Below are 10,039 nucleotides of genomic sequence, written 5' to 3'. Positions count from 1 at the left end.
AAACATCAGCCTTGGAGTCAATCTGGATGTTTTTGATGCACCCCCTACTGGTTTAGTGATTTTGCCATGCTACTTAATTTCCATATGCCTTAGTTTATTTATTATTAAGTGTAGGTAAAAATTGTACACACTTCATAGAGTTGTTATAAGGATTAAAGGAAATTATATATGTAAAGTTTCTGGCTCTTAGTATGTGCTCAGCAAATGTTAACCATCAATCAGTGATAGCTATTATTATTAATAGCTGTAGGTATAACTCAAATGCCTAGAGCATTTTAACATAATTGGTAATTAATTACATCCTAAGATGTACTGTGATCTGTTCATCCTTAGTTCATACCACTGCTAATAACCTGATACTGCTAGCTGTGCATCACATTCCATATGTTATAGCAGATCTTAAGCATTACTAATAAAAGAAACTAATGCATGTAGTGTAAACAAAATTATTTTATTTTGTTACAATGCTAAGTCACACAACTGAACTCTTGAAAACACTATATATAGTTGTCTATGTCAAAATTCGTTGTTGATAAGTATTAACACATTGAATGAAATAATTCCAAAACATTTTAATTTATTTGAAAAGACTAAATATTTAGGAATCTTTTTGAATTTGAAGAGATACTTGTGTCACCTGGAACACAAATCCCAACCACCATGGATATTTCCTATTTTATACTCTTTTACATTGATTATAGCTTGCTCATTATTCATATAAGTTCTTACATGTGATTTATGTTTGTGGTTTACCCTTTCTGATTATTCCAGTGGTAACTGCCATATTTCAATGTTCTTCCTTCTTTTTTGCTGTTGTGGTTTCATTTCAATCTCCTAATATTTTTTAAATCTTTCTTGTAAAGTTTGTTAGCTTTTATTCTATGATTTCTCAGACTTCTTACTCTCTTCAAATTCACATTTATAAAACTGCAAATTTTTTAAAAATAAATGACCAAAATCAATAGTTTTTTTAAATTAAGCAAATAAGTGCTTAAAATTTGCTTTAAAAAAAGCAAAATTCTATTGAATTCTTGCAAATATCTCGATCTTCAAGTTCAAAAGAAATGATGTGTCCAATGGCATTTGCATGACTAATTTTGTTTTCAAAAAGTTTAAGTACATTAAATAACAGAGATGCATTTAATTTTTTTGCAAGTTACTGGAGTGTTGACATTAATCCAATAATAGGCAAGATTCCCTGTTACTACCTTTTTTGCTTATTTATTAGATGCATGGGTCATATGAAAATTATACCTGGTTACCTTGGGAAAACATGAAAAAAGAGAGCTTAGTATATTTAAAGAGAGAGAAAAGGAAGAAGGATAAAAATGGATGTAATTTTCTCTTTCTCTTTTCTAGCCCTAGGAAAAGATAAGGATTACACGGATGAATCAGAACATGCTAATTATGACCGATCTCGCCTCATTAAAGACTTTGTCCCCCAAAATAATTCTGAACCCAAGCCCAGATTGCCTAAGGTAATGCAAACTAAACAATCAATAAGTCATTTGAAGACTCTAACTTCTAAATCCATTCAGTTCTTTTCAATTTTAATCGATATTGTGCTGGAGAGAATAAGAGGCCACACAGGTTAATATATATCTTAAGGACTTAAAATTGAAACGTTATGTGTAGACATCATATTCATTTATACTATCAAACAGAATTTTACAAACATTCTGAAACATGAAATTATTCAGTAATATTTTCTTTAGAGGCTTATTCCTTCATGTTTCTTGTTTTTTGAAAGGCACCATGTTTTAATGAGAACATGGATTTTAGTATCAAGTGAACCAAGATTTGAATTACAGTTCCAGTACTTATAGTTGTGATAACTTGGCAGGTTAATTAAACTCACTTAGCCTTGTTTTCATCATCTGTAGAATTAGAATCATGTTGTCTACTTGACAAAATTTTTTGTTTTTCTTTCAGTTTTATTGAGATATAATTGACACAGCACTTTATAAGTTTAAGGTGTACAGTATAATTTTTTGACTTACATACATCATGAAATGATTACCAGAATAAGTTAAGTGAACATCCATTGTCTCATATAGATGCAAAATCAAACAAAGAGAAAAATATATATATTTTTCTTGTAATAAGAACTCTTAGAATTTATTCTCTTAACAACTTCCATATACGGCATACAGCAGTGTTTGTCACAGTTATCATGTTTTATCTTTACATCCCTAGTACTTAATTATCTTATAACTGGAAGTTTTTACCTTGTAACTGCCTTCATTCAATTCCCCCTCACCCATTCCCCACCTCTATTAACCATAAATCTGATCTCTTTTTCTATGAGATTCTTTGTTTGTTTGTTTTTAAAGTATGACTGACCTACAACACGATGTTGGTTTCTATTACACAACAGTGATTTGGTATTTTTATATGTTTCAAAATGATCACCATGATAAGTCTAGTTATGATATGTCACCATATAAAGATATTACATATTTATTGACTATATTCCCTACACTGTATATTTCATACCCATGACTCATTTATTTTGCAACTGGAAGTTTGTACCTCTTAATCTCCCTCACTTATTTCTTTCCTCCCCTCATCCCCTTCCTGTCTGGCAACCACCTGTTTGTTCTACCTATAACTCTGTTTCTGTTTTATATTTGTCCATTTGTTTTGTTTTTTAGATTCCACATGTAAGTGAAATCATACAGTATTTTTCTTTCTCTGTCTGACTTATTTCACTAAGCATAATACCCTCTAGGTCCATCCATGTTGTCACAACTGGCAAGATTTCATTCTTCTTATGGCTAAGTAGTATTCCGTATAATATATATACCACATCTTCATTATCCATTCATCTATTGATGGGCACATAGGTTGCTTCCACATCTTGGCTATTGTAAATAAGGGTGCAATGAACATAAGGGTGCATGTATCTTTTCTAATTAGTGTTTTTGTTTTCTTCAGGCAAATACCCAGGAGTGGTATTGCTGTATCATATGGCAGTTCAATTTTAAATTTTTTGAGGAGTCTCCATACTGTTTTTCCATAGTGGCTGCACCAATTTACATTTCCAGTAAAAATGCACAAGTGTCCCCTTTTCCCCACGTTCTTGCCAACACTTGTTATTTGTTGTCTTTTTGCTAACAGCCATTCTGACATGTGTGAGGTGATATCTCATTGTCATTTTGATCTGCGTTTCCCTAATAATTACTGATGCTGAGTATCTTTTCCTGTACCTGTTGGCCATCTGTATGTCTTCTTTGGAAAAATGTCTATTCAAATCCTCTGACCATTTTTTAATAGGATTTTTTTGGTTTTTTGATATGAGTTCTTTGTGTATTTTGGCTATTAACCACTTATTGGAAATATTGTTTGCAAATGTCTTCTCTCATTCAGTAGGTGGCCTTTTTATTTTGTTGATAGTTTCTTTTACTGTGCAAAAGCTTTTTAATATAATGTAGCCCCATTTGTTTATTTTTTATTTTGTTTCCCTTGCCTAAGGAGACATATTCAGAAAATATTGTTGAGACTGATGTCAAAGAGCATACTGCCTATATTTTGTCCTAGAAGTTTCATGGCTTCAGGTCTTACATTTAAGTCTTTAATTCATTTTAATTTATTTTTGTGCATGGTGTGAGAAAGCAGTCCAGTTTGATTTTTTTGCATGTAGTTGTCCAGTTTTCCCAACATCATTTATTGAAGAGACTGTCTTTTCCCATTGTATATTTTTATATCCTTTGTCACAGAATCATTGCCCACACAAGTGTGGGTTAATTACTGGGCTCTCTGTTCTGTTCCTTTGATCTGTGTGTCTGTTTTTGTGCCAGTACCATACTGTTTTGATTATTTTAGCTTTGTAGTATAGTTTGAAATCACATAGCATGATAACTCCAGCTTTACTCTTCTTTCTCAAGATTGTTTTTGGCTATTTGGGGTCTTTTATGTTTCCATACAGATTTTAGAATTATTTGTTCTAGTTCTGTGAAAAATGCCATTGGTATTTTGATAGGGATTGCATTGAATCCATAGAATGCCTCGGGTAGTATGGTCATTTTAACAATATTAATTCTTTCAATCCATAAGCATGGTATATCTTTCCATCTGTTTGTGTGGCCTTTGATTACTTTCATCAGTGTCAGTTTTCCAAGTATAAGCCTTTTACACTGTTAGGTAGATTTATGCCTAGGTATTTTATTCTTTTTGATGCAGTTGTAAATGTGATTTTTTTTTAAAATTTCTCTTTCTGGTTGTTTGTTGTTAGTGTATAGAAATGCAACATATTTTCATATATTAATTTTGTATCCTGCAACTTTTCAGAATTCATTGATGAGTTCTAGTAGTTTTTTGGGTGGTATCTTTAGGATTTTCTATGTACAGTATCATAGCACCTGCAAATATTGGCAGTTTTACTTCTTCCTTTCCAATTTGGATTCCGTTTATTTATTTTTATTGTCTGATTGCTGTGGCTAGGACTTCCAATACTACGTTGAATAAAAGTGGTGAGAATGAGCAGCCTTGTCTTGTCCCTGATCTTAGAATCAATGCTTTCAGCTTTTCACTGTTGAGTATGATGTTAGCTGTAGGTTTGTCATATATATTGAAGTATGTTCCCTCTATACCCATTTTGGTGGGGGGGTTTATTTTTTATTCTTATTTTTTTAATAGATTTATTTATTTATTTATTTTTGGCTGCATTGGGTCTTCATTGCCGTGTGCGGGCTTTCTCTAGTTGCGGCAAGTGGGGGCTACTCTTCATTGTGGTGTGCAGGCTTCTCATTGCAGTGGCTTCTCTTGTTGTGGAGCACAGGCTCTAGGCACGCGGGCTTCAGTAGTTGTGACATGTGGGCTCAGTAGTTGTGGCTCCTGAGCTCTAGAACACAGGGTCAGTACTTGTGGCGCACAGGCTTAGTTGCTCTGCGGCATGTGGGATCTTCCCAGACCAGGGCTCAAACTCGTGTCCCCTGCATTGGTAGGCGGCTTCTTAACCACTGCACCACCAGGAAGTCCCTGGTGGGAGTTTTTATTGTAAATGGATGTTGAATTTTGTCAAAAGCTTTCGCTGAATCTATGGAGCTGATCATATGATTTTTATTTTTCAGTTTGTTAATGTGGTATATCACATTGATTGGTTTACAGATATTGAACTATATGGAAGGTTTTTATAACAACTTGGAGGTTGAGAACACCTCATTGAAACTATAGTTCATCAGCAAATGAGTCACTGGGTTGGGGTTCAGTTTTAAAAATCCATGGCTCCAGCAATCCCACCATTCCTAAAATTCTTTTGCGGATTCTTCAAAGCATCTGAATATGGTCATCCAGCACCGAATACCATCCCCTTTTGATACTTTCCAATAGAAATTCTGACTCAGTCCAAGCTCACTTTTAAAAATTGCTTCTTATTGATTAAAGTGGGAATGCCTTTGTAAAAGAAATTTGGATATTAAATGCAGTTTAACCCAAGGAATGACTTAGCTTTTGGTTATCACTGCATGGACAATAACCAATAATCACTTCCTTGAAAATATCTTTTCCTGTGATGTTTGATTTAGTTTGACCTGGATTAATTTTGCAAATCCCTTCATTAGTCACCATCAGTGTGTTAGTGAAGAAATATGGCACAATTTAAACATTACTGTCATAATGATTCTGAACTGTAGTAAGTAGATACAGAAATAAATGTTTGTGCGAGATTTATTCATTCCTCTTTGGTTTTGTTTTGTTAAAGGGGGTTTACAATTTTATGCTGATAATACTTAGGTTATCTTCACTAATCAGGAGTTTCTCTCTCTCTGTTTACTTCATCTGCCTCCCTATGTCTGTCTGATTGGCATAGGAGAGTCTCTACTATCTGTAAAGCATTGTTTCAAGAGAACTGAGCCTAAGACAAATTATAAGTTGAGAAAAAGCAGATGTTGTTCCTTAAGGTACTTATTGCACCAGTTAATGGGAAGACAAACATGATATGTTTCAAATAATTAGAAAATGAACTAAGATTAAATAAAATTTGTGTTATCAACTTCTCTAAAATTTAGCACATGCCACCAATGATACCCGCCACTTCATTTCTGCTCAACAGTAGCCATTTCCCAAATCTCGCTTTGACTAGACTTGAACTTTAGAATAGTAAAGTTAAGAAGAAATAGTTAAACCTGTATGCATGTTTTGTTTTTGACAGAAAAATAAGAGAATAATGTGTGATGATGGTAACATACCACAGCTGTTCAATCCAAGAAATCCTAGCCTAATGTCCTGTTAGTCTTACTGCACTTCTATTCAAATTCGAAAATGTAATGCATCACCTAGATGTTTTTGGATTCACTCTTTTAGCATCTATGTAAATGTGTCCACTTTTATCCATTTCATAGGTTAGGGTGCGGCACAAATCCAATTTGTATAAATGGTTCTATTCCAAAAAAAAAAAAGATATTTAAAATCCATTTAACTAGGTTACTTGCTTGCAAAGCTTATCTATAAATGAAGGGCAAAATAATCTTCTTAGATATAGTCTTTGTGTACATTTATCAGCGAGAACCTCAAAAAAGCAATGACCTATATATCTATTGTTTGACCTAGTATCTGGATAACCTTCAATTTATAACTTTGCTGACCTTCCTCATTCCATCCCATCATTAAATGATACGCATATATATATGTGTATACACATTTATGTGTGTGTGTATTTTAAGGTTTGTCTTATGAAATTGACAATATTCATTCACTTGTGACCTACAAAATGGCAACTTTCATATGGTTTAAATTAGCATGTATTAATCTGTATGTATCTAATTGTATAGCTAATGATCTGTGCCTCACATTATTTGCTTGGGATAATTGTACTGGTTGCAACCTGTCCCATGCATATTATACAATGTAACTGATATTTTATTTCTTCACAATAGTTACTCGGTTACATTGTAGAGATGACCTTTTAGAGATGACAAAGCAATTTTATAAAGAGTCAACAGGAAGGGAGCAAAGACTCACAGAGGAAAATGACTCCTAATGTAAACTACATTGTAAGTAATGCAAGTTTTGGATTACAGAAAACAAATACAGCTTTCTAACAAGATTTGCCATCAGCTATAAACTAGGTTCTAGGAGGTAACTCCATATCTATCAAAGTAGTATCTTACATTGAAATTATGAAGAAACTCTGTTGAATTTATCAATAGTATAAACAAATAAATATAGAAATGCATCTGACTAGAGTACTGGGCATTGTGTAGATAGACTTTACATCTGCTTGAGAACTTGGTTTGTCAGTCATTGTGCAAACATTTCCTGAATGATCTCGAATCAATGTGGTGAATTTTATTTTGATCATATATCTGCTGCTTATGATAATTTTATAAGCCAAATATATTTATAAGACACTATAGTTTGCTCTAAAATTGAACTCAGAACAATGAATTGTCTTTAGAATATTTTGCTTCCAATCATTAACTTTTAGCACATATCATTTATACTAAAATTCTTTAATGTTTTAGAGATTAAACTCATCTGTGATACTGATATCTAATATGATGAAGTGATATTGATAAATTAATAGGACATTTTTCATTTATTTGGAACCCACTGTGAGTAAAGTTTGACGCTATAGGACAGAGAACAGAGAAAGATGGCAAACACGGACAGGTCTTGATTTCCATGTAATACAGTTCAGGAGGTGGGCATACGTATACATGGAAAAAGCTAAGAGGCTCTAGAAATTAGAGATGATACTAAATATGGGGTAAGTCTAGATTTATCTAGCCTCAAGCTTTATAGTAAAAGCCATATTTAAATATCTCATGGGCATTGCAGTAGATAGAAAAATTGGCCACAGCCCTTCTCTCTTCCCTATACCTACTTTGTTTTCGATGAGACTTCGCAGGTCCTCCCATCCAAGAGGTTGACTCTGTTAGACTGGCCTTGGGCCTTGCTTTGACCAATAGATGGCTGAAGAAGTGACAATGTGCCAGTGCTGAACCTTGAACTCGAAAGACCTTGTATTCCCATTATTCCTCTTGGGACTCTTCCTCTACCATTTGAATAAGTCAGAGCTATCCTGCAGGAAGATAAGGCCATGTGGACCAGAGCCTAGTGAGTCCAGTTGCCCCAGCTGAGACAGAGATGTGAGAAAATCCAGTGGCAAAGACCAGGAAACTCAGACCCATAAGAAGGTCTAGCTGAGACCAGAAGAACTGCACAACTGGACCCAACCTATTCACAGAATCATGAGCTAAATAAAAATTATTTGGGGATGGTTTATTTCTCAGCAATAGATAATGGAGACAGCCATAAATGTTAGAGGATATCATGTTTGCTGATACCAATGATTGTTAATATATAGTGAATTCTTCATCACAAGAATGGGAAGAATTGCAAAATTGTCCCTGAGTTTTCCACAGATACTCATATTATCCATTTAACTCTATAGATCCCAAGTATATTTTAAATGTCATAACCTAAATTGCATAAAATCTAGGCATCTAACACTTTCTGAAATTATCTTTTTTTAAACTCTATTTACAAAAGTAGTTTTTTATACCTTTAAATAAGTGCAGAATTCCAAGATTACCTTCAGTTGAACCATATGTGTATCGTTAGCAGTGCCCCAAACACCCATTAAAATTGGTGAAGAACTAACTTTTTTAAAGGCAAGTTTATTTCCTTTCTAGCAATTTGACAAAAACGTTCTGTAACACATGTGTGGACAAGAAAACTGAGGGAGCAAATGTATAATGTAATGTGAGAAAAGGAACAATTCTAAGAATTCATAGACTGGAGCTCCTGGGCTGACTTCTCATTAGTATAGATAGCACTGTGAATAACACTTGAAGATAAGGTCCTATAACCAACTGGATGGTACTGAGAAACAAAATCCCTCTCTCCATCAAGGAGTCATGTCCTACATACCAGCTGAGGCCTCCAGATGTGGACAGGGAATGTCTATAATTAATCTAGGTTAAAAGGAGCAAAGCTGTGAAGCAAAATCCATGGCTTGTGTAATAGACATTAATGAAGAGTTTGCTGCTGCTACTGTCCCTCAGGATGCCAAAAATAACTACAGATGTTGCTAATAATGTCTGGGAATATAAATCTGTACTCCAAATTACAGTGACTTCTCCTCTTAAAAGAGAGTGGGTATCAAATCAGACAGGAAAGAGGTCATAGACCAGGAAAATCTTGATATGAATATTTTAGCAGTTCATTAAATTTAAATCACAAGGCTATTCAATTTGACTGTGTCAACTGGCATTGGTAGATGGTGTTCATCTTTAACTAAACTGGTAACAGGAATAATTTTCTCTTAAGAATGGATACACAGATCATGTGATGGCAAAGGTGCAGGGAGATGGCCTCTGTAGTCTTCTACAATGCACCTTTCACATGGGCATTGGCAACTGTTTAATTTGGCTCAGTGGTTCTTTGCCTCCAAATCATGTACAGTACGATATTCTGAACTTGCATACTTTTTCCCAGCAAATGTAAGATAACGTTAACTTAAACTACGAGATAAATGACTAAACTTGGCCCTATGTGGCTGCTTCAATTGACAAAATTATACATGAAATTAAATCCTATTTATTTGCATTTATTGAGATAGTTTCTAAAGAAAATGTTAATATCTCCCTAACTTAGGACCTGAAATAATACTTTCTTTATATTTGATAATTTCATTGTGGGAAATGGTACCCTAAATATTTAATTTTTATATAAACATGGGACATCCAGCAAATCATCTTGGTTTTTTAATCTTTTTAGCCAGTGTTTTAAATTTATCTTCTTGCCTAGTAGTAAGAAGACTCCTTTTTAACCAGCCAAAAGGATACCTGGTCTTGTCTACAAAATCTTTGATACTGAGGAAGGCATTATCTTCCCTGTAGCCATAGGAGGCAACTCCCTCCCTGGTACCATTTAATTGCCTACCTTGACCATCAGAAGCCCTCCCTAGAAAATGTTCTACACTAATTGCTAGTGTGTGTTTTCCCAAAGATTTAGCATAAGATTTTCCAGAATCGCTCCACATTATCTATGGATTGCTTAAACCCAAATGTGTGTGCATGTGTGTATTATAATA

General features: G+C 34.0%; 1 protein-coding gene across 1 annotated transcript in view; it reads left to right on the top strand.

Moving 5' to 3' along the window:
• The first annotated feature begins 1,371 nt into the window (after positions 1 to 1,371).
• ANO3 (anoctamin 3) overlaps positions 1,372 to 10,039 on the top strand; it is a 158,559-nt gene continuing 149,891 nt past the window's right edge. The window contains exon 1 of the mRNA XM_007180984.3: positions 1,372 to 1,478. The gene's annotated coding sequence lies outside the window, so the exon portion shown is untranslated. The remainder of the gene's footprint in view (positions 1,479 to 10,039) is intronic.

Source organism: Balaenoptera acutorostrata, chromosome 9 (assembly GCF_949987535.1).
Source record: "Balaenoptera acutorostrata chromosome 9, mBalAcu1.1, whole genome shotgun sequence".
Lineage (NCBI taxonomy): Eukaryota > Metazoa > Chordata > Mammalia > Artiodactyla > Balaenopteridae > Balaenoptera > Balaenoptera acutorostrata.
The sequence above is the reverse complement of the archived record's forward strand: the minus strand, read 5'-3'. Positions and strand labels throughout refer to the sequence as shown.